The following is a 21,951-nucleotide window of genomic DNA, read 5'->3' as shown; positions in this document are numbered from 1 at the left end:
ATCTGTGTTTGCTTACCTTGATTAGCCACCTGAGTAGGAATTCCTCTAAGTAATCAGTAATCAGCTGTGTGCAGCATTTTGATTCTTCACTGTGTTCATTCTGGAGTTTAGGCCTAAAAGTCAGCATCCTCTGTTCATTTGGATAAATTCAGGCTTCAGAGTTTTTTTGGCCCGCTAGGCCTCACTCCACGTCGGAGCCTAAACTGGAGTACTGACATGATAGGTTCTGATCACCTGACCTGGAGCTATCCAATCCTGTGCCAGCCTGAGACTCTCTGAATCACTTGACTCTGTTCACCAATGACCAAGGACCAGGAAGTATCAGTAAAGAGACTTGTGCTGCAGAATCTGCCAGTTCCTTGTGTCACACCTCTCAGTGTGAGCTTAGAAGTTGAGCTCCCTAAGAGGTAACGCTATTACCGAGGTTCCTTTGAAACTCTGCTCTTTTGCTACCCAGTCCGGATTACAGTTGTGTTACCAGTTATATCCAGTATCAGTCTTGTGTTAAAGACACAGCCGCAGTATTATTCAGTCTCGTCTTAAAGACACAGCCGCAGTATTCTTCAGTCTCATCTTAAAGACACAGCCGCAGTATTCTTCAGCCTCATCTTAAAGTCACAGCTACAGTCTTCAGTTCTTCTTCAGCCTTGTCTTAAAGTCACAGCCATAGTCATTGTTCTACATACTGTTGCGTTTACAGTTATATCTGGTACCACCCCGGATTAAAGTCACGTTCCAGTTATACCAGTACCCAGCCCGATTCACAGTGTGGTTATCAGTCTCACCGGTAACCAGTCCGGTTCAGCGTCCTCAGCTCTCCTCCCAGTTATGCATAACTCCAGAGAACCTATTTCATAGTAATCTTGAGTACACAAACACCCACTCCTGTGACAGTATCACCATGCTGTTCTCAACACCAAATCCCTGGTGATCCAGTGGTCAGGATACGGTTCCCACTGCCGAGGCTCGGGTTCGACCCCCGGTCAGGGATTGCTCCTTACTACTTCATTTCACTGATTCCCACAGACCAGCCAAATATACACATAGGCCTTCATTCCGAGTTGATCGGTCGGTATTTTTCATCGCATCGCAATGAAAATCCGCTTAGTACGCATGCGCAATATTCGCACTGCGACTGCGCCAAGTAATTTAACAATGAAGATAGTATTTTTACTCACGGCTTTTTCATCGCTCCGGCGATCGTAATGTGATTGACAGGAAATGGGTGTTACTGGGCGGAAACACGGCGTTTTATGGGCGTGTGGATGAAAACGCTACCGTTTCCGGAAAAAACGCAGGAGTGGCTGGAGAAACGGGGGAGTGTCTGAGCGAACGCTGGGTGTGTTTGTGACGTCAAACCAGGAACGACAAGCACTGAACTGATCGCACAGGCAGAGTAAGGTTGAAGTTACTCAGAAACTGCAAAGTAGTTTGTAATCGCAATATTGCGAATACATCGGTCGCAATTTTAAGAAGCTAAGATACACTCCCAGTAGGCGTAGGCTTAGCGTGTGTAACTCTGCTAAATTCGCCTTGCGACCGATCAACTCGGAATGAGGGCCATAGTCCTCAAGTTACCCGCACGGACTTCACATACACACCAGGTTCCCAAAAACCACAGTCATAACAGCTACCTAGACATACTACACCATTGTCCTTTTGTCCTCTCATTGCATGTATACCACCGCTGGGAGGAAAAGAGACACACAGGACTACTACCTTGAGGAAAGATTTTTACCAAAAGACTCTAACCGTCTGGTATATTCCATAGACTTGTAAAAGCTTTACACGTGGTATCCCATTGTATTGTTTATGTCATCTATGTTATAAGGGTGTTTTACATTTACCTCGCATTAACCTGCAGCTCCAGGTGTGCACAGGAGCACTCCTTTCCTACCAGCTATGTTTCTATTGAAGAGCTGTTACAGTATATGGAATTTTCTTGTGGCACCACTGCATGAAAAACAGACTTGCTACTAGGGTTGGACTGGCAACAGGGGTACAGGGGAAACACCTGGTGGGCCCCACTGCATAGGGGCCCCACCTATTCCTCTAGGGATCAGGTTCCAGACTGTGCACTAGAATTATACATTATACATATGTTACTTTATACTGCACAGGACTATGGTATTCTACAGTGCATTGATGTTAGTAATCTGATACATTATCATGATGCACTAGCAGTATTTACAATATACAATTTATTATCAATTATTATTATTTATTATCAAATTATAAATAATTTATTTATCAAGGGGCCCAGTCCATGCACTCTCTAGTGGTTAGCCAAGCCTCTATGATAGCTGGCCACACCCTCTATGGAGACCAGCCACACACCTAAACATGGGCATCTACTACTGCATTCCCCTGGTGGGCCCCTCATGCCCCAGTCCAACACTGCTTGCCACAATATCATATGGCACACGCCACCAGCTAACAGCTGTCTAGGACACACCACTATTTTATATATGGGTTGGGCAATTTACATTAAGGAGTAATACTGTTTTCATGCTAACATGAAGAATATAATATTATGTTTGTTATTAAAGGAAAGTCAACTTCGGTGGACAATGTTTTAGGGGTAGGCAGTCAATTTACCGGAAGTCGGGATCCCGGCTGTCAGGATACCGACAACGGAATCATGACACCAGGTGAAATACCGGCGGTCGGGCTGTAATCCCCAATCAGGTGGTGGTCCATGCCACCACTCGAGGGGATATATATCCCTGTGGCGACCAGGTCGCCACTGGGCCCAAAGCACGCCAAGCCCACGAGGGGACATGCTGCACTCGTGGCTGGTATCCCGGCTGTCGGGATCCTGGCGTCGGGCTCCTGACCGCCAGGATCCCGACAGCCAGGATATCATACTTATCCCGTTTTAGGAGCTTAATATGCAGAACAACCCCAAAGAGGCTTACGCTGAGATTGAATTTGTAATGAGCCAATCAGAAGCTGGTAACTAGTGCACGTGATAATCAACTTGTAATTGCACCAGCCTTCAAACACTTAATGACAGGTGTATATGCATCGCCGTGCGTGTCAACCTAAGTTTGCAATTATATGAACATGACCTTCTAGTACTCAGTCTGTTTGCAAGCTCCTTCCCTCCCCTGTTCCACCTCTCCAAGCATAAGGGTCGCAAGTATCAAATAAAAATTTTTTTGGCAGTGCCCAGTATAAACATTCATATTTTGCAATAAGCAAACAGGTGTACACCCTTTGAGTATACTTTCCAATTACAACCCCTATCCTATGTATGTAATCACTTTACTAACATGATAGCATGCTGCGTTTTGACCTTACAGTGTCCCCTTTGTGAATGTCAATAATTTAACTGTCAAACTCACACACCCAACCCCTATAAGCTATAGCAGGCCTGGCCAACCTGTGGCTCTCCAGATGTTGTGAAACTACACATCCCAGCATGCCCTGCCACAGTTTTAGCATTCCCTAATATCAAAACTGTGGCAAAGCATGATGGAACTTGTAGTTTTACAACAGCTGGAGAGCCACAGGTTGGCCAGGCCTGAGCTATAGTATGTCAATAATAACAAGGGGTGAAAGTGAGCTCCATGAGTCTGTTACATACCTCCCTACATCGGGAGGTCAAAAAGAGGGACTCTTTTGCGGTGAAGCCGCGCGCCCTCCCCCCCAAAGGGGGTGTGGCCTAAGGAAAGGAAGCTTGGCTTCGCGGAAGTGCCGTGACCGCGAGTCACCCCCCTCCCCCCCCATTTTTCTGTCAATGTGGGGGCATGGCCAGCGCTCTGTAACCTACTGGCATGCCCCCCAGCCCGCGACAAGGGCCTGTCCCATGACAAGGATCACATACACTGGCTATTATTCAATCAGCAGGTTTATTCTTTCTACAGAAGTTAGATCACTCACAAGGTGTAACAGCAGTTCACAGCAGGTTATAGGTCACAGCATAACATTCCATGCTCTGAGAATCAAAGATGGTACAGACTCCATTGGGGCCTAGCGCAACTTCACACCCCCAGCCTATTGCATGACCAGGTTGTCCAGCATCAAGAGCATTATCCCTGTGTACTGACAGCATTCTAAAGGCATCCTCTAAGGTAGAGGATGGGTTTCTCCTTCCCATATAGCTCCTGGGAAAGTACTGCCCCTAATCCTGTCCCTGAGGCATCAGTTTGTAACACAAACTGCTTCCTAAAATCCCGAGCTTGTAAAACACAATGCTTGCCTCAAATCTTGCCAAGCAGTCTCTGACTTAGGGGGTGATTTGGGCCTGACATGCGGAGGGACGCCCAGCACAGGGTTAGTCCGACCTGCATGTCAGGCCCAACCTTCCCCCGCACAAGTACAAAAGCATTGCGATGCTTTTGTACTGTAGGAGTAGCTCCCTGCCAGCGCAGCTCCTTCGCGCTGGCAGGAAGCTACTCGTCACTGCCCGGGCTGCGAGTGACTTCATGCAGCCGCCGCGGCCCGCCCCCCAACGGTCCGGGCATGCTCCCCAAACGCCGCCGGCCCTCCCCCCTTCCGACCAGCAACCGCCTCTGCCTGTCAATCAGGCAGAGGCGATCGCAGGGCTAATACAGCAATCGGCTGTCTGTCATGCGCCAGTGCACTGCAGTGCCGGCGAATGCGCACTTCAGACCTGATTGCTGCTGTGCACACAGCAGCGATCAGGTCTGAATTAGCCCCTTAGACCACACGATTTTATCTGTCACGTATAAATCTGTGATAGTATCCTTCCAGACCAAGAAATGTTTTGAGTTGTGACTTGCATTTTGGTTTAGGCCATGTGAGGACTGCTTCCACCTTATTGGGCTGTGGTTTAACCTGCCCGCTGCCCACAATATTTCCTAGGTACCTTGCCTCCATCTTTCCAATGGCACACTTCTCCAGGTTAGCGGTGAACCCATTTGCCCGTAGAGACTGTAATATAGCCTCTACTTTTGGAAGGTGCAATTTCCAGTCTGAGCTAAAAATGACAATGTCATCCAAATAAGATGTGGCATGCTCCCTATGAGGCCAGCGCAGCTTGTTCATAGCTCTTTGGAAAGTCGTAGGGGCAACATGTAACCTAAAAGGCAACACCTTATACTGAAAAAAGCCCTCTGGAGTAGAGAAGGCTGTTTTTGTCTTAGCAGCTTCAAAGGGATTGGCCTGTACCCTTTTGTTAGGTCAAGACTGGTGAGATACTGGCTTTTTGCTAAATGTTCAACTAATTAATCAACCCGGGGCATAAGGTAGGCATCAAACTGGGAAAAATTATTTATTTTGCAAAAATCATTGCAAAATCTTAAAGCTCCCGAAGGCTTGAGAACCAAAACAATGGGATTGTTCCATTCACTGGTTGATTCCTCTATAACCCATAGGCACACCATCTCCTCCATGCTTGTTTGCCTTCAGGAATACAGCAAGGCCTTTGTTTCATAGTCACCCCAGGTACAGTGATAATATCATGCTGTATGATTTGGGTTTTCCCTGGGAGGGTTGTGAACACATCCTGATAACATGCTACTAAGTCCACCACTTCTTGTTTCTGGCTAACACCCAGTGTGTCATCAATAGGTACCTGACACTCTGGAGTTTTTCTAGCAACCAATGAGGGCTGACTGGTATTTTCTGTCCTTGACTTAGGTACTGGTGGCAACACTTGGGTGGCTTTATTCAATTTCTCTAGGGTCAGGTACCGCTCAATTGCCATTGCTAACTCATGAAACATTTGAGGGTCAGCTTGCAGGGCACACTGTTGTATGCAACTGTCCAGTACCCGTTTGGCATGGTCTAAAGCAGCTATTTCTACTATGCATAGAGCAGTATGTTTCTCCGGCTGTAGCCATGCTTTACTCAGTCTGGCTAATTTAGCCAGTTGGACTCTTGGAAGCTCAGATGAGCTCAGCTGCCACTCATGAAACTCTTTACTGTGCCCTGTTGCCCCAACTCTGCTGAGTTATGCCTCCTTCAGATGAGGATAGGAGCTAACTTCAGATATCATCAAGTCAATATAGGCTCACTGTGAGCTAACATGGCAGCCCATTCCTCCTCTGGCCATTTTGATCATGCGACAGTGCATTCAAAAGTGCACAAAAATGCCTCAATATTGTCTGCGGGTGTAAGTTTGTGTAACACTTCCCATTGCTGTCCAGCTTTTCTTATTTCTGCTAACTCTTTCATCAACTTCTTCATGTTTCCCTGCTTTTCACACACAAATTTAGCAGGCTTAATTAACTGTCTATGGCAAGCCAGATTCCCAGCACACTATCTAAGCTGGTTTCCCTTAATACTGCACACCATTCCCTGGGCTTCTATCCCCATACACTGCCCAATAGATAAGACCCAATTGCTTAGCAGGCAAATCTGGGTAACTGGTATGAAACTTTATAACCTGGGTCCAGGGCCCCCTAGGCCTCTGGGCCCCATAGCAATGGCACTCCTTGCAACCACTATAGTTATGCCCATGATCTAGTCAAACCATGTTGTGATAATGAGGTAAAAAAAAATGTTTTGTTACCCTGCAGGGAAAATATTGCCTGCTGTTGCATATAGCATGGAAATACTTGGCAGCTTTAACAGCGTGATTTGGTCATGAAGTAGGCACGCTAACGCTCAACTGTACATCATACATACCTACTCTCCAGAATGTCTCAGAGACTTACAAATTTCTGGAGGCTCTCCAAGACTCTTTCAAGAGTAGGCTAGCTCCCATATGCCAACCACTTTACTTTGGACTTGATTATGTGACTCATGCTGAATGGCATCATTGTAGTCCCGCCTTCCTATTTACAGTGCAGCAAATTGAAACTTTGTACAGTGGGGATGGGACATGATGACACAGTCATGGTGCCACTCCCTTCTGCACCTCCCCAGTAGCTTCCCCCCAGGATGTCCACACCCACCCGTGTCCTGCACTTTTCAAGCACGGCCGCCAGATTTACTCCTCACGCCGATGGTGACTCCATTTAACAGGACTCAGGATATTTCTTCTGTTAATCACCACTGGTAATATCAGTATTTCATTACCACCTTTTCCCACCTTTTCCCACATTTGTAATCTGTCCTGCTTTCTGTGACTAGATTCTTTCATTTTGTTTTTTCATTATTACCTGGGTAGCTTTTTTTCAGCTCATATAATACTATTACTCATCCATATATGCCTATGTACCTATCACCACTTTATTATTAAGAACAATATGTGCTCTGTGTGCAGCTATTTGTTTAACTTTTGATTATACTCACCTTTCTAGACATTTATTTATATTGTCCTCATGCACTCTCAGCCTCTGAGTGGCAGTCTGTGTATTTGTTACAATGTTCATTACTATCAGCTACATGCTACATAAGTATCATTATTGTTGAAACCTTCAAGCACAGAATACTATAGGTTTAAAGTCTGTCTCTAATTTGCTACACTGTTATCTTGTCCAATTTTGGGCATATATCATTTTTTTTACTTGCTGGACTTCTGTATCTGGATTCAGAACCAACTGCTCCAGATAATATTAGATACTAATTTATCCAGCTCATTTAAGAATGTCATTATATTTTGATTGACCTTAGCAGCCGATAAATTGTTATTTCTACATCATATCTGATTTATTCTTCCTATATAGCATTATAGAGCATACTTTTCTTTCACTTGCTTCAGTCTTTTTCTATCTTTCATGGACTCTCACCATTGATTCAGGGTTCACCCCTGTCTAACATTGGCAGCAGATCCATCTTATCTTTGGTGCTCTTTGGATACTGTGTAATTCGTGAACTCTCATCAGTGATTCCAGAAGCATTGGATCATCATTCATTTTCATCTCTACTATCATACCACACTGGTAACGCCCAAAACCGTCCGATCTTGGAAGCTAATCTGTGTAGGGCTGGGTCAGTACTCAAGTGGGCGACCCTTGAGGAATACTCAGTTTAGTAGAGATAAGACTGGCCTGTTACGCTCAGAGTCTAAAGGGCCCTACTCACTGGCCGACCCGCCGCCGAGCTGCCCGACGGCGGATACGGCCGACGAGTGACCCGGCGGCGGGGGGGCAGTGACGGGGGGAGTGAAGTTTCTTCACTCCCCCCGTCACGCGGCTGCATTGAAGTGCAGGCAAATATGGACGAGATCGTCCATATTGGCCTGCATGCACAGCCGACGGGAGACCAGCGATGAACGAGCGCGGGGCCGCGCATCGTTCATCGCAGGAGTCTCCACACTGAAAGATATGAACGAGTTCTCGTTCATTTATGAACGAGATCGTTCATATCTTTCAAAAAATCGGCCAGTGTGTAGGGCCCTTAACACTGACAGCAGATTCGCTCTGCCATCTTATTTCTTACTTTCTCTGACGTCCTAAGTGGATGCTGAGGACTCCGTCAGGACCATGGGGATTAGCGGCTCCGCAGGAGACAGGGCACAAAAGTAAAAGCTTTAGGACTAGGTGGTGTGCACTGGCTCCTCCCCCTATGACCCTCCTCCAAGCCTCAGTTAGGTTTTTGTGCCCGGCCGAGAAGGGTGCAATCTAGGTAGCTCTCCTGAGCTGCTTAGAATAAAAGTATAGACTTAGGTTTTTTTATTTTCAGTGAGTCCTGCTGGCAACAGGCTCACTGCATCGAGGGACTAAGGGGAGAAGAAGCGAACTCACCTGCGTGCAGAGTGGATTGGGCTTCTTGGCTACTGGACATTAGCTCCAGAGGGACGATCACAGGCCCAGCCATGGATGGGTCCCGGAGCCGCGCCGCCAGCCCCCTTACAGAGCCAGAAGAGTGAAGAGGTCCAGAAATCGGCGGCAGAAGGCATCTTGTCTTCAAGAAAGGTAGCACACAGCACTGCAGCTGTGCGCCATTGCTCTCAGCACACTTCACACTCCGGTCACTGAGGGTGCAGGGCGCTGGGGGGGCGCGCCCTGAGACGCAATGAAAACACTATTTATGGTAAAAAATACATCACATATAGCTCCTGGGCTATATGGATGTATTTAACCCCTGCCATTTTACCTCATAAAAAGCGGGAGAAAGGCCGCCGTGAAGGGGGCGGAGCCTATCTCCTCAGCACACAAGCGCCATTTTCCCTCACAGCTCCGCTGGAAGGACGTCTCCCTGACTCTCCCCTGCAGTCCTGCACTACAGAAACAGGGTAAAAAAGAGGGGGGGGGGGGGGGCACTAATTTGGCATATAAAAACATATATAGCAGCTATAAGGGAGAAACACTTATTTATAAGGTTGTCCCTATACATATATAGCGCTCTGGTGTGTGGTGGCAAACTCTCCCTCTGTCTCCCCAAAGGGCTAGTGGGGTCCTGTCCTCTATCAGAGCATTCCCTGTGTGTGTGCTGTGTGTCGGTACGCGTGTGTCGACATGTATGAGGAGGAAAATGGTGTGGAGGCGGAGCAATTGCCTGTATTAGTGATTCACCCCCTAGGGAGTCGACACCTGACTGGATGGTCTTATTTAAGGAATTACGTGATAGTGTCGGCACTTTACAAAAAACTGTTGACGACATGAGACAGCCGGCAAGTCAGTTAGTGCCTGTCCAGGCGTCTCAAACACCGTCAGGGGCTCTAAAGCGCCCATTACCTCAGTCGGTTGACACAGACACGGACACTGACTCCAGTGTCGACGGTGAAGAAACAAACGTATTTTCCAGTAGGGCCACACGTTACATGATCACGGCAATGAAGGAGGCTTTGCATATTTCTGATACTACAAGTACCACAAAAAAGGGTATTATGTGGGGTGTGAAAAAACTACCCGTAGTTTTTCCTGAATCAGAAGAATTAAATGAAGTGTGTGATGATGCGTGGGTCTCCCCCGATAAAAAATTGCTGATATCTAAGAAATTATTGGCATTATACCCTTTCCCGCCAGAAGTTAGGGCGCGTTGGGAAACACCCCCTAGGGTGGATAAGGCACTCACACGCTTATCAAAACAAGTGGCGTTACCGTCTCCTGAGACGGCCGCCCTCAAGGAGCCAGTTGATAGGAAGCTGGAAAATGTCCTAAAAAGTATATACACACATACTGGTGTTATACTGCGACCAGCGATTGCCTCAGCCTGGATGTGCAGCGCTGGGGTGGCGTGGTCGGAGTCCCTCACTGAAAATATTGATACCCTGGACAGGGACAGTATTTTATTGACTATAGAGCGTTTAAAAGATGCGTTTCTATACATGCGTGATGCACAGAGGGATATTTGCACCCTGGCATCAAGAGTAAGTGCGATGTCCATTTCTGCCAGAAGATGTTTATGGACACGACAGTGGTCAGGTGATGCGGATTCCAAACGGCATATGGAAGTATTGCCGTATAAAGGGGAGGAGTTATTTGGGGTCGGTCTTTCGGACCTGGTGGCCACGGCAACAGCTGGAAAATCCACCTTTTTACCCCAACTCACCTCTCAGCAGAAAAAGACACCGTCTTTTCAGCCTCAGTCCTTTCGTCCCCATAAGGGCAAGCGGGCAAAAGGCCAGTCATATCTGCCCCGGGGTAGAGGAAAGGAAAAAAGACTGCAGCAGACAGCCTCTTCCCGGGAACAGAAGCCCTCCACCGCTTCTGCCAAGTCCTCAGCATGACGCTGGGGCCTTACAAGCGGACTCAGGTGCGGTGGGGGGTCGTCTCAAGAGTTTCAGCGCGCAGTGGGCTCACTCGCAAGTGGACCCCTGGATCCTACAGGTAGTATCCCAGGGGTACAGATTGGAATTCGAGACGTCTCCCCCTCGCAGGTTCCTGAAGTCTGCTTTACCAACGTCTCCCTCCGACAGGGAGGCAGTATTGGAAGCAATTCACAAGCTGTATTCCCAGCAGGTGATAATCAAAGTACCCCTCCTACAACAGGGAAAGGGGTATTATTCCACACTATTTGTGGTACCGAAGCCAGACGGCTCGGTGAGACCTATTCTAAATCTGAAATCTTTGAACACTTACATACAAAGGTTCAAATTCAAGATGGAGTCACTCAGAGCAGTGATAGCGAACCTGGAAGAAGGGGACTATATGGTGTCCCTGGACATCAAGGATGCTTACCTTCATGTCCCAATTTGCCCTTCTCACCAAGGGTACCTCAGGTTCGTAGTACAGAACTGTCATTATCAGTTTCAGACGCTGCCGTTTGGATTGTCCACGGCACCCCGGGTCTTTACCAAGGTAATGGCCGAAATGATGATTCTTCTTTGAAGAAAAGGCGTCTTAATTATCCCTTACTTGGACGATCTCCTGATAAGGGCAAAGTCCAGGGAACAGTTGGAGGTCGGAGTAGCACAGCACGGGTGGATTCTAAATATTCCAAAATCGCAGCTGATCCCGACGACACGTCTGCTGTTCCTAGGGATGATTCTGGACACAGTCCAGAAAAAGGTGTTTCTCCCGGAGGAGAAAGCCAGGGAGTTATCCGAGCTAGTCAGGAACCTCCTAAAACCAGGAAAAGTGTCAGTGCATCATTGCACAAGGGTCCTGGGAAAAATGGTGGCTTCTTACGAAGCGATTCCATTCGGCAGATTTCACGCAAGAACTTTTCAGTGGGATCTGCTGGACAAATGGTCCGGATCGCATCTTCAGATGCATCAGCGGATAACCCTGTCTCCGAGGACAAGGGTGTCTCTTCTGTGGTGGCTGCAGAGTGCTCATCTACTAGAGGGCCGCAGATTCGGCATTCAGGATTGGATCCTGGTGACCACGGATGCCAGCCTGAGAGGCTGGGGAGCAGTCACACAGGGAAGAAATTTCCAGGGAATGTGGTCAAGTCTAGAGACTTCTCTCCACATAAATATACTGGAGCTAAGGGCAATTTACAATGCTCTATGCCTAGCAAGACCTCTGCTTCAAGGTCAGCCGGTGCTGATCCAGTCGGACAACATCACGGCAGTCGCCCACGTAAATAGACAGGGCGGCACAAGAAGCAGGAGGGCAATGGCAGAAGCTGCAAGGATTCTTCGCTGGGCGGAAAATCATGTGATAGCACTGTCAGCAGTGTTCATTCCGGGAGTGGACAACTGGGAAGCAGACTTCCTCAGCAGGCACGACCTCCACCCGGGAGAGTGGGGACTTCACACGGAAGTCTTCCACATGATTGTGAACCATTGGGAAAAACCAAAGGTGGACATGATGGCGTCCCGCCTCAACAAAAAACTGGACAGGTATTGCGCCAGGTCAAGGGACCCTCAGGCAATAGCTGTGGACGCTCTGGTAACACCGTGGGTGTACCAGTCAGTGTATGTGTTCCCTCCTCTTCCTCTCATACCCAAGGTACTGAGAATTATAAGACGGAGAGGAGTAAGAACTATACTCGTGGCTCCGGATTGGCCAAGGAGGACTTGGTACCCAGAACTTCAAGAGATGCTCACAGAGGACCCATGGCCTCTGCCGTTAAGAAGGGACTTGCTTCAGCAAGGACCCTGTCTGTTCCAAGACTTACCGCGGCTGCGTTTGACGGCATGGCGGTTGAACGCCGGATCCTAAGGGAAAAAGGCATTCCAGAAGAGGTCATACCTACCCTGGTCAAAGCCAGGAAGGAGGTGACCGCACAACATTATCACCGCATTTGGCGAAAATATGTTGCGTGGTGTGAGGCCAGGAAGGCCCCCACGGAGAAATTTCAACTCGGTCGATTCCTGCATTTCCTGCAAACAGGAGTGTCTATGGGCCTCAAATTGGGGTCCATTAAGGTTCAAATTTCGGCCCTGTCGATTTTCTTCCAGAAAGAATTGACTTCAGTTCCTGAAGTCCAGACATTCGTCAAGGGAGTACTGCATATACAACCCCCTTTTGTGCCTCCAGTGGCACCGTGGGATCTCAACGTAGTTCTGGGATTCCTCAAATCACATTGGTTTGAACCGCTCAAATCTGTGTATTTGAAATATCTCACATGGAAAGTGACCATGCTGTTGGCCCTGGCCTCGGCCAGGCGAGTGTCAGAATTGGCGGCTTTGTCTCACAAAAGCCCATATCTGTTTTTCCATTCGGACAGGGCAGAACTGCGGACTCGTCCCCAGTTTCTCCCTAAGGTGGTGTCAGCGTTTCACCTGAACCAACCTATTGTGGTGCCTGCGGCTACTAGGGACTTGGAGGACTCCAAGTTGCTAGATGTTGTCAGGGCCCTGAAAATATATATTTCCAGGACGGCTGGAGTCAGGAAAACTGACTCGCTGTTTATCCTGTATGCACCCAACAAGCTGGGTGCTCCTGCTTCTAAGCAGACGATTGCTCGTTGGATTTGTAGTACAATTCACCTTGCACATTCTGTGGCAGGCCTGCCACAGCCAAAATCTGTAAATGCCCATTCCACAAGGAAGGTGGGCTCATCTTGGGCGGCTGCCCGAGGGGTCTCGGCTTTACAACTTTGCCGAGCTGCTACTTGGTCAGGGGCAAACACGTTTGCTAAATTCTACAAATTTGATACCCTGGCTGAGGAGGACCTGGAGTTCTCTCATTCGGTGCTGCAGAGTCATCCGCACTCTCCCGCCCGTTTGGGAGCTTTGGTATAATCCCCATGGTCCTGACGGAGTCCCCAGCATCCACTTAGGACGTCAGAGAAAATAAGAATTTACTTACCGATAATTCTATTTCTCCTAGTCCGTAGTGGATGCTGGGCGCCCATCCCAAGTGCGGATTGTCTGCAATACTTGTACATAGTTATTGTTACAAAAATCGTGTTATTATTGTTGTGAGCCATCTTTTCAGAGGCTCCTCTGTTATCATGCTGTTAACTGGGTTCAGATCACAAGTTGTACAGTGTGATTGGTGTGGCTGGTATGAGTCTTACCCGGGATTCAAAATCTTTCCTTATTGTGTACGCTCGTCCGGGCACAGTATCCTAACTGAGGCTTGGAGGAGGGTCATAGGGGGAGGAGCCAGTGCACACCACCTAGTCCTAAAGCTTTTACTTTTGTGCCCTGTCTCCTGCGGAGCCGCTAATCCCCATGGTCCTGACGGAGTCCCCAGCATCCACTACGGACTACGAGAAATAGAATTATCGGTAAGTAAATTCTTATTTTTCCCTTTCCTTCCCTATGACAGCCTGGAACATTACGCCTGTTTGCTAGTACCTATTCTAATCTCCATCAGGCATCTTAACCATACTAATACTGGGCTAGTACATTTAAGCGTCTTATCTGTTACTTAAACTGGTTGGGATAATCCGCCATAAAGACTTTGGACAATGGCAGCCGGAATTTATTATGCTAAAATTAGCATCTAATTATTACTGATTATATTATAGTATTGCATTATTCTATCTAGTATCAGCAAACTTAATGCTACTCAGTTTACCTGTTTGATTACCATTTTGATGCCAATGACCACTGAACACATTTTATCGTTGTATTACTAATAAAAGTTAATTTTTAGATCAATTTTCCAATTTTTCATATATTAATTTAAGTTAAGAGTGCGCCCACAAAAGAGTCTCTTTTTTCTCCTTTTGTTGTCCCCAGGTGTCAGCAAGTATGCTTTTTTTTTTTTTAATAATGGTTTTTATTAAATTTTTAGAGAAACAGAAATAAAACCAAGAAGTACAGTACATTTCACAGAAAATATCGACAAAGGTAACCAAATTGAGTGAACTGCAAAAGTTTACAAAATACTTTGACATTTAGAACATAGCGTGCAGTTTGTCCATTGCGTACTCCTAATCTTGGCACCACACCAACAGACAAATAAAATACATAACAGATACAGAACAGAAAAAACAACTAATAATGCAGAAAGAGAAGAAGGATAGGAAAAGATACAAGACAAAGACACACAAGGGGGAACATAAAGACAAAGGCAAAGCTCTTCAATAACTGTGTTCCTAGAGACGGCACAACTAGGGAATGGTATAGAGGATTAGACATAGGTGACTGGTACTATCAGTTATAATCTGAATGTGGGGAGTGCAATTGCGACAGGTCTGTGGAATATATGACAAATATAGTATGACCCTGCCGAACCCGAAATTCCCTCCATTTCAGCCAATTCCTCTGCGCTGAGGGAGGCAACACAGAATATACACCTCCCGCTGTTTCAAATAAGAAGTGTTTGTGGGTGTTATTGATAATAGTTTGGATAACGGCTATTGACTGCGATTTCCACAGCTGTCCGATTGCTGCCTTAGTGGAAATAAGGATATGACCAGCCACATATCTATCACAGTTCAGTAGTGAACATGATGAATAATGAAATAAGGCAAACATGGGATTCAGTGGCACCTCCACCCCCAACACCTCCCGCATAAGGGAGAACACTTCCATCCACAGCGGTCTCAAAAGCGGGCACTCCCAGAAAATATGTAGAATATTGCCCACCTGTCCACAGTTCCTCCAACAAAGTTGTGGAATCGAGGGCCAAATGCCATGAAGCCGCTGTGGAGTAAAGTACGCCCTGTGACATAATTTGTAATACATTTCAGAATGCTGGAGACATTTAGAAATCTTAAAACACGTTGAAGAGATATTGTCCCACTCCTCCTCTCGGAAAACTATAGAAAGATCCCTTTGCCATTTAAGCTGCGAGGGAGTTTTACCCTTTTTAGTCAGAAGGACAATATATTGATACCATTTGGATATCCCACCCCTATGACTAGGGGAAGATAATCTAGAAAACACAGAAGCAGGGAGGGGAACGGGACTTCCCGACCCTCCAGTACAAGAATGAAGCCAGTGGTGCAGTAGCAAGTACTTAAAGAAATCATGTTTTGGTATATGGAATCGGGATTGCAAGCTGGAGTAGGGCACTAAACCTCCTTCTGAACAGAGATCCCTCAAGTTCACAATCCCAGCATCTGTCCAAGCTTCAAGCGCGAGATTAGGTATAGTACCGGCAACAGTTCTAATTGATAAATCGGCCGACGGCAGCAAAATGGTTGGGTCAGACGCAACCACTGAATGCCAAAGCTTCAAAGTACTTCTAATCGCTTCCCCTGGGCCCTGCCATTGTGGCACACCATGGATACGTAACAAAAAGAGATCTCTAATGTCGATCAGCCCCCAAAAAGACCTTTTAATGAGGACCCAATTGTTAGGTGCCGCAGTCCGCGTCGCCGCTCGGTCTGCTTCCGAGCGACGCTCACGGCCGCCGCACCTCCCTTCCTGCCCGCCCAGCACCTAGCAACGCCAGGACGCCGTGCGCGCTGAGCCGCCGGGTCCCTGGCAACGCCAGGACGCCGTGCGCGCTGAGCCGCCGGGTCCCTGGCAACGCTGGGACACCGTGCGCGCGTAGCCGCCGGACCCTTAGCAACGGGGACGCCACAGGTGAACCGCATTCCCCGTTGCTTCCTATCAATCAATACACCTGTTAGCTCTGGTCGTGCAGCAGGGCATCTGCACGACATTACTAATTAAGCTTCGCTGCAGCTATTGGAGGGCTCCCTGTTATATTCTCCCTCACTACCTGGCACAGACGCCGGTGATAGCTTCCTGTATGCTGTTCCTGCCTTGTAACGTCTGTTCCTGGTCAGCTGTATCTGGTCGATCCTGCTCCCTGTGCTCCTGAGTCCTGGAGTTCTGAAGCCGGTCCTGAGAATCCTTCCTGTTCAAGTGAACCTGTTGCAGTCATCTGGGGGTTCTCGTTTGTTGGAATTCTCTCCCGGTTTCGTGAGTAGCGGCTTCTGCCGCGTGTTGCGGCCTAGGCCGCTTAGTCCTTTTGGTACTTTTTGTATTGGTGGTTTTTGCGGAGGTTTCCGCTTTTCACTGTCCTCCCCGGAACTCGGCGGTGCCGTGTGGGGGAGTGGACAGTGATATCTTTTGTTGTTCTTTTCCTTTGGCGGCGTGCCGCACATATATTTAGTTTTAGGGTAGTTAGTAGCTCCTAGCTTCTGTTTGCTTTAGTTAGAGGTCCCCTTGTTATTATCCTGCCTCGGTTCACGCTTTGTCTCACTCTAAGACCTGGGGGCATCGGAGTTGGGCAGACCTAATCCGCCCTTCAAACGCGGCTGCCGTGGGCCCAAGAAACCATAGTCACTCAGGCGTGAACTGACCACACGGGTAAAACAACGGAGGTAGGGTGCTAGGGGCTATTCCCGTTCCCTCCCTATTTCAGCGTCACGTCCTGGTGCTCTGGACTCACTTCGCAACATCCTTCTAGTTCTGAGCATCAGGATCGTAACATTATCACCGGCCCAAAAAACACAAAAAAAAAAGTTATTTGTATTTGGTGGGCTTTGAAATTCGGCCTCATGAATCCGGCAGTATTAGGACCGAATCCCAGCCAGCTTTTGGCCAACCAGATTCAGGAACTAACTCAGATGGTTCAGGATCTTACTCTTCGGGTGAGATCGCAGGAAGATCTTTTGCGAGCCTCCCCGAGTATGATTCCAGAAAAAAAGATGCATCTACCTGACCGTTTTTCGGGTAACCGAAAGGATTTTTTTAATTTCAAGGAAGCTTGTAAGCTTTATTTTCGTTTAAGGCCCCGATCCTCTGGTACTGAGTCTCAACGGGTCGGGATTGTGATGTCATTACTACAAGGCGATCCACAAACCTGGGCTTTTGGGATAAAAGCCGATGATGTTGCCTTGCTATCTGTAGATGCCTTTTTTAAGTCCTTAGGCCTTTTGTATGATGACCCTGATAGAGAAGCGTCGGCTGAGAGCCACCTGCATGCACTTAAGCAAGGGAAAAATCCAGCAGAGGCGTATTGTACCGAGTTTCGCCGTTGGTCGAACGACTGTGGCTGGAATGACCCGGCCCTGCGCAGTCAGTTTCGCCTCGGTTTGTCTGCAGTTATTAAAGCTAGACAAACTCATGGAGCTTGCTATTAAAATTGATCGTCGTCTCCGGGAGCGGAGGGCTGAAAGAGGAGCTAGTTTCAGGCCTAGTCCATGTGTGTATACTTTCCCTGAGGACGTCGAGGAGCCCATGCAAATGGGTCTCTCCCGGCTGTCCCCAGAGGAAAGAACCAGAAGGCTAAATTCTGGTCTTTGCTTGTATTGTGGTGGCAAGGGACATATCACACGTAATTGCCCGAATAAGCAGGGAAACGCTCTGACCAAGTGAATAGTGAGGGGGTTCACTTGGGTCTGCAGTTAATCTCCTCTAATGATTCCTTATTAGTTCCTGTAAAAATTTCCTTTGGTAGCCTCACTTTGTTGGTGTCGGCCTTCGTCGACAGTGGAGCTGCAGGAAATTTCATGGATCTTGGTTGGGCTCAGGCTTTGGGCGTTCCACAGATACCTATGGATAAACGTATCACCATGCACGGCTTGGATGGTGGTCCGCTTTCTAACGGGGTAATCACTCACCGCACACCTCCAGTACAACTGACAGTGGGGGCCCTACATTCAGAGAAAATCGAATTTTACCTTACCCATTGTCCGGCTGTCCCCGTAGTTCTGGGTCACCCCTGGCTTGCCTTTCATAATCCCACCATAGATTGGCAGTCTGGGGAGATTTCCCGATGGGGTCCCTTTTGTGTTAAGGAATGTATTTCCCGTCCAGTCCGGGTTGCGGCAGTCACCCCAGAACTTATTCCTTTGGAATATCAGGACTTTGCCGACGTTTTCTCCAAGGGTAATGCTGATATTCTGCCTCCTCATCGGTCCTATGACTGCGCTATTGACTTAGTTCCCGGTGCCTCTTTACCTAAGGGGAGACTATATGCCCTGTCTGGGCCGGAAACTACGGCAATGAATGATTATGTACAGGAGAGCCTAAAAAAAGGCTTCATTAGGCCCTCGAAATCTCCATTGAGTGCAGGGTTCTTTTTTGTTGAGAAAAAAGATGGGTCGCTCAGACCATGTATTGATTTTCGGGCTTTGAATAAAATCTCTGTTAAAAACACCTACCCCTTGCCACTGATTTCAGTACCATTTGATCAGCTCCGGACTGCCGTTATCTTTTCCAAGATCGATCTTAGAGGGGCTTACAATCTCATCCGAATTAAATCTGGGGATGAGTGGAAGACGGCTTTCAGCACACAGTCGGGACATTATGAATACCAGGTGATGCCGTTTGGGCTGTCAAATGCTCCTGCTGTATTTCAAGATCTCATTAACGACGTCCTTCGCGACTTTCTAGGAAACTTCGTGGTCGTTTATTTAGACGACATTTTGATTTACTCCGAGTCTTTAGAACAACATATTACCCATGTGCGACTGGTCCTTCAGAAGTTACGGGAAAATCATTTATACGCCAAACTGGAGAAATGTGATTTCCACATCACAGAAGTGTCCTTCCTGGGGTATATTATTTCTCCTAAGAGGTTTTCATGGAACCAAAAAAGCTCCAGGCCATCCTAAATTGGGCACAACCCACGAACTTAAAAGCAACTCAGCGCTTTTTAGGGTTTGCAAATTACTATAAGCGTTTTATTCATACCTTCTCTGATTTGGTTGCTCCTATAGTAGAATTGACTAAAAAAGGAGCGGACCCTTCCAATTGGTCGCCTGAAGCCAAGTCTGCCTTTCTGGCCTTAAAGGAGGCTTCTGTCTCAGCTCCAGTGCTCAGACACCCTAACCCGGAGCTCCCCTTTATTGTCGAGGTAGATGCCTCAGAGGTTGGAGTGGGGGCTATCCTTTCTCAGGAAGACCCGGAGTCTCAGGAATTACACCCATGTGCCTTCATGTCCAGGAAATTCTCCTCCGCAGAATCCAACTATGATGTTGGTAATCGAGAATTGTTGGCAGTTAAATGGGCTTTCGAGGAGTGGAGGCATTGGCTGGAAGGAGCTAGGCATACCATTACGGTGTTTACTGACCACAAGAACCTGCAGTATATTGAGTCAGCTAAACGGCTTAATGCTCGACAGGCACGTTGGGAGTTGTTTTTTACTCGTTTCAGGTTTATTATCACCTTCAGGCCCGGTTCCAAGAATACAAAAGCCGATGCCCTGTCACGTTGTTTTCTTCCGGTTCACAACAACCACCCGGCTACTACCCCCATAGTTCCATCGTCTGTCATCCGGGCTGGCCTCACACAGGATTTATTTACACAGCTAGTCCAGCTTCAGCAGCTGGCTCCCAAAGTCACTCCTGCAGATCGTCTCTTCGTCCCTGAATTTCTGAGAGGCACTGTTCTAGCTGAGTTTCATGATAATAAGGTTTCTGGTCATCCGGGTATCACTAAGACCTTGGAGTTAATCTCTCGCTCAGTGTGGTGGCCTAATCTTTCTAAAGATGTAAGGGAATTTGTCCGTTCCTGTCAGGTTTGTGCTCAGTACAAGGTATCTCGATCGTTGCCGGTCGGGCAACTCATACCTTTAGCCATTCCTCTCAGGCCATGGTCACATATATCCATGGATTTCGTGGTGGACCTTCCTCTTTCAGCTGGATTTCGAGTCATTTGGGTGGTAGTAGACCGTTTTAGTAAGATGGCCCACTTCATTGCTCTCCCCCGATTACCCTCTGCTCAAGGGTTGGCAGTTTTATTTCTCCGCCATGTGTTCAGGCTCCATGGTTTACCCAGGGATATTGTCTCTGATCGGGGACCGCAATTCATCGCCCGTTTCTGGAAACGTTTTTGTGCCTCATTAAATATGAAACTCTCTTTAACATCTGGGTACCATCCACAGTCTAACGGACAAACTGAACGTGTTAATCAGTCGTTAAAACAGTATTTACGGCTATATTCGGCCAAACTTCAGAATGATTGGTCTGAATTTCTTCCTTTGGCCGAGTTTGCCTATAATAACTCTTGTCATTCTTCCACCAAGGAGTCCCCATTCTTTTCGGTCTTGGGCTTTCATCCTAGAGCCAATTCTTTTGACCCTCATTTTCCAGTCTCCTCGTTGACCTTAACTTCCCGTCTCAGAATGATTTGGAAAAAGGTGCACCTTGCCCTTAAGAAGGCTGCCTTCCGAGAAAAAAAAATTTCTGATAGGTTCCGACGCCCATGCACTTTTAAGGTGGGAGATAAGGTGTGGTTGTCAACCCGCAACATCAAGCTCCGACAACCCTCGGCTAGATTGGGACCCAAATTTATTGGACTATTCCTTATCATTAAGAAGGTCAACCCAGTTGCTTTTCGGCTACGCTTGCCTAAATCACTCAAAATTGGCAATACTTTTCACTGTTCCCTTCTGAAGCAGTATTTTTCTTCCAGGAGATTCCCTCAGAAGACTTCCCAGGGTAGACCTCCGGTGGATATTCAGGGGCAACAAGAGTTCTTGGTGGAGAAGGTTTTAGATTCCAAAGTTTCTCGGGGCCGGCTTTATTTTTTGGTTCACTGTAAAGGCTATGGCCCGGAAGAAAGGTCTTGGGTCCTGGATAAGGATCTACATGCCCCTAAACTTAAGAGATTATTCTTTCAGGAATTTCCTCAGAAACCCGGCTTTAGGGGTTATTTAACCCCTCCTCAAGGGGGGGGTACTGTTAGGTGCCGCGGTCCGCGGCGCCGCTCGGTCTGCTTCCGAGCGACGCTCACGGCCACCGCACCTCCCTTCCTGCCCGCCCGGCGCCTAGCAACGCCAGGACGCCGTGCGCGCTGAGCCGCCGGGTCCCTGGCAACGCCAGGACGCCATGCGCGCTGAGCCGCTAGGTCCCTGGCAACGCTGGCACGCCGTGCGCGCGTAGCCGCTGGACCCTTAGCAACGAGGACGCCACAGGTGAACCGCGTTCCCCGTTGCTTCCTATCAATCAATACACCTGTTAGCTCTGGTCGTGCAGCAGGGCAGCTGCACGACATTACTAATTAAGCTTCGCTGCAGCTATTGGAGGGCTCCCTGTTATATTCTCCCTCACTACCTGGCACAGACGCCGGTGATAGCTTCCTGTATGCTGTTCCTGCCTTGTAACGTCTGTTCCTGGTCAGCTGTATCTGGTCGATCCTGCTCCCTGTGCTTCTGAGTCTTGGAGTTCTGAAGCCGGTCCTGAGAATCCTTCCTGTTCAAGTGAACCTGTTGCAGTCATCTGGGGGTTCTCGTTTGTTGGGGTTCTCTCCCGGTTTCGTGAGTAGCGGCTTCTGCCGCGTGTTGCGGCCTAGGCCGCTTAGTCCTTTTGGTACTTTTTGTATTAATGGTTTTTGCGGAGGTTTCCGCTTTTCACTGTCCTCCCCGGAACTCGGCGGTGCCGTGTGGGGGAGTGGACAGT

General features: G+C 47.9%; 1 protein-coding gene and 1 pseudogene across 2 annotated transcripts in view; one reads left to right on the top strand and one right to left on the bottom strand.

Annotated features, from left to right (window-relative positions):
- Positions 1 to 21,951, bottom strand: part of ENPP3 (ectonucleotide pyrophosphatase/phosphodiesterase 3) — a 352,328-nt gene that overhangs the window by 259,602 nt on the left and 70,775 nt on the right. The window lies entirely within an intron of this gene.
- On the top strand, positions 7,776 to 7,894 carry LOC134912941 (5S ribosomal RNA; annotated as a pseudogene).

Source organism: Pseudophryne corroboree, chromosome 4 (assembly GCF_028390025.1).
Source record: "Pseudophryne corroboree isolate aPseCor3 chromosome 4, aPseCor3.hap2, whole genome shotgun sequence".
NCBI classification, from domain to species: domain Eukaryota; kingdom Metazoa; phylum Chordata; class Amphibia; order Anura; family Myobatrachidae; genus Pseudophryne; species Pseudophryne corroboree.
Note: the sequence above shows the minus strand (reverse complement) of the source record. Positions and strands in the feature narration are given on the sequence as shown.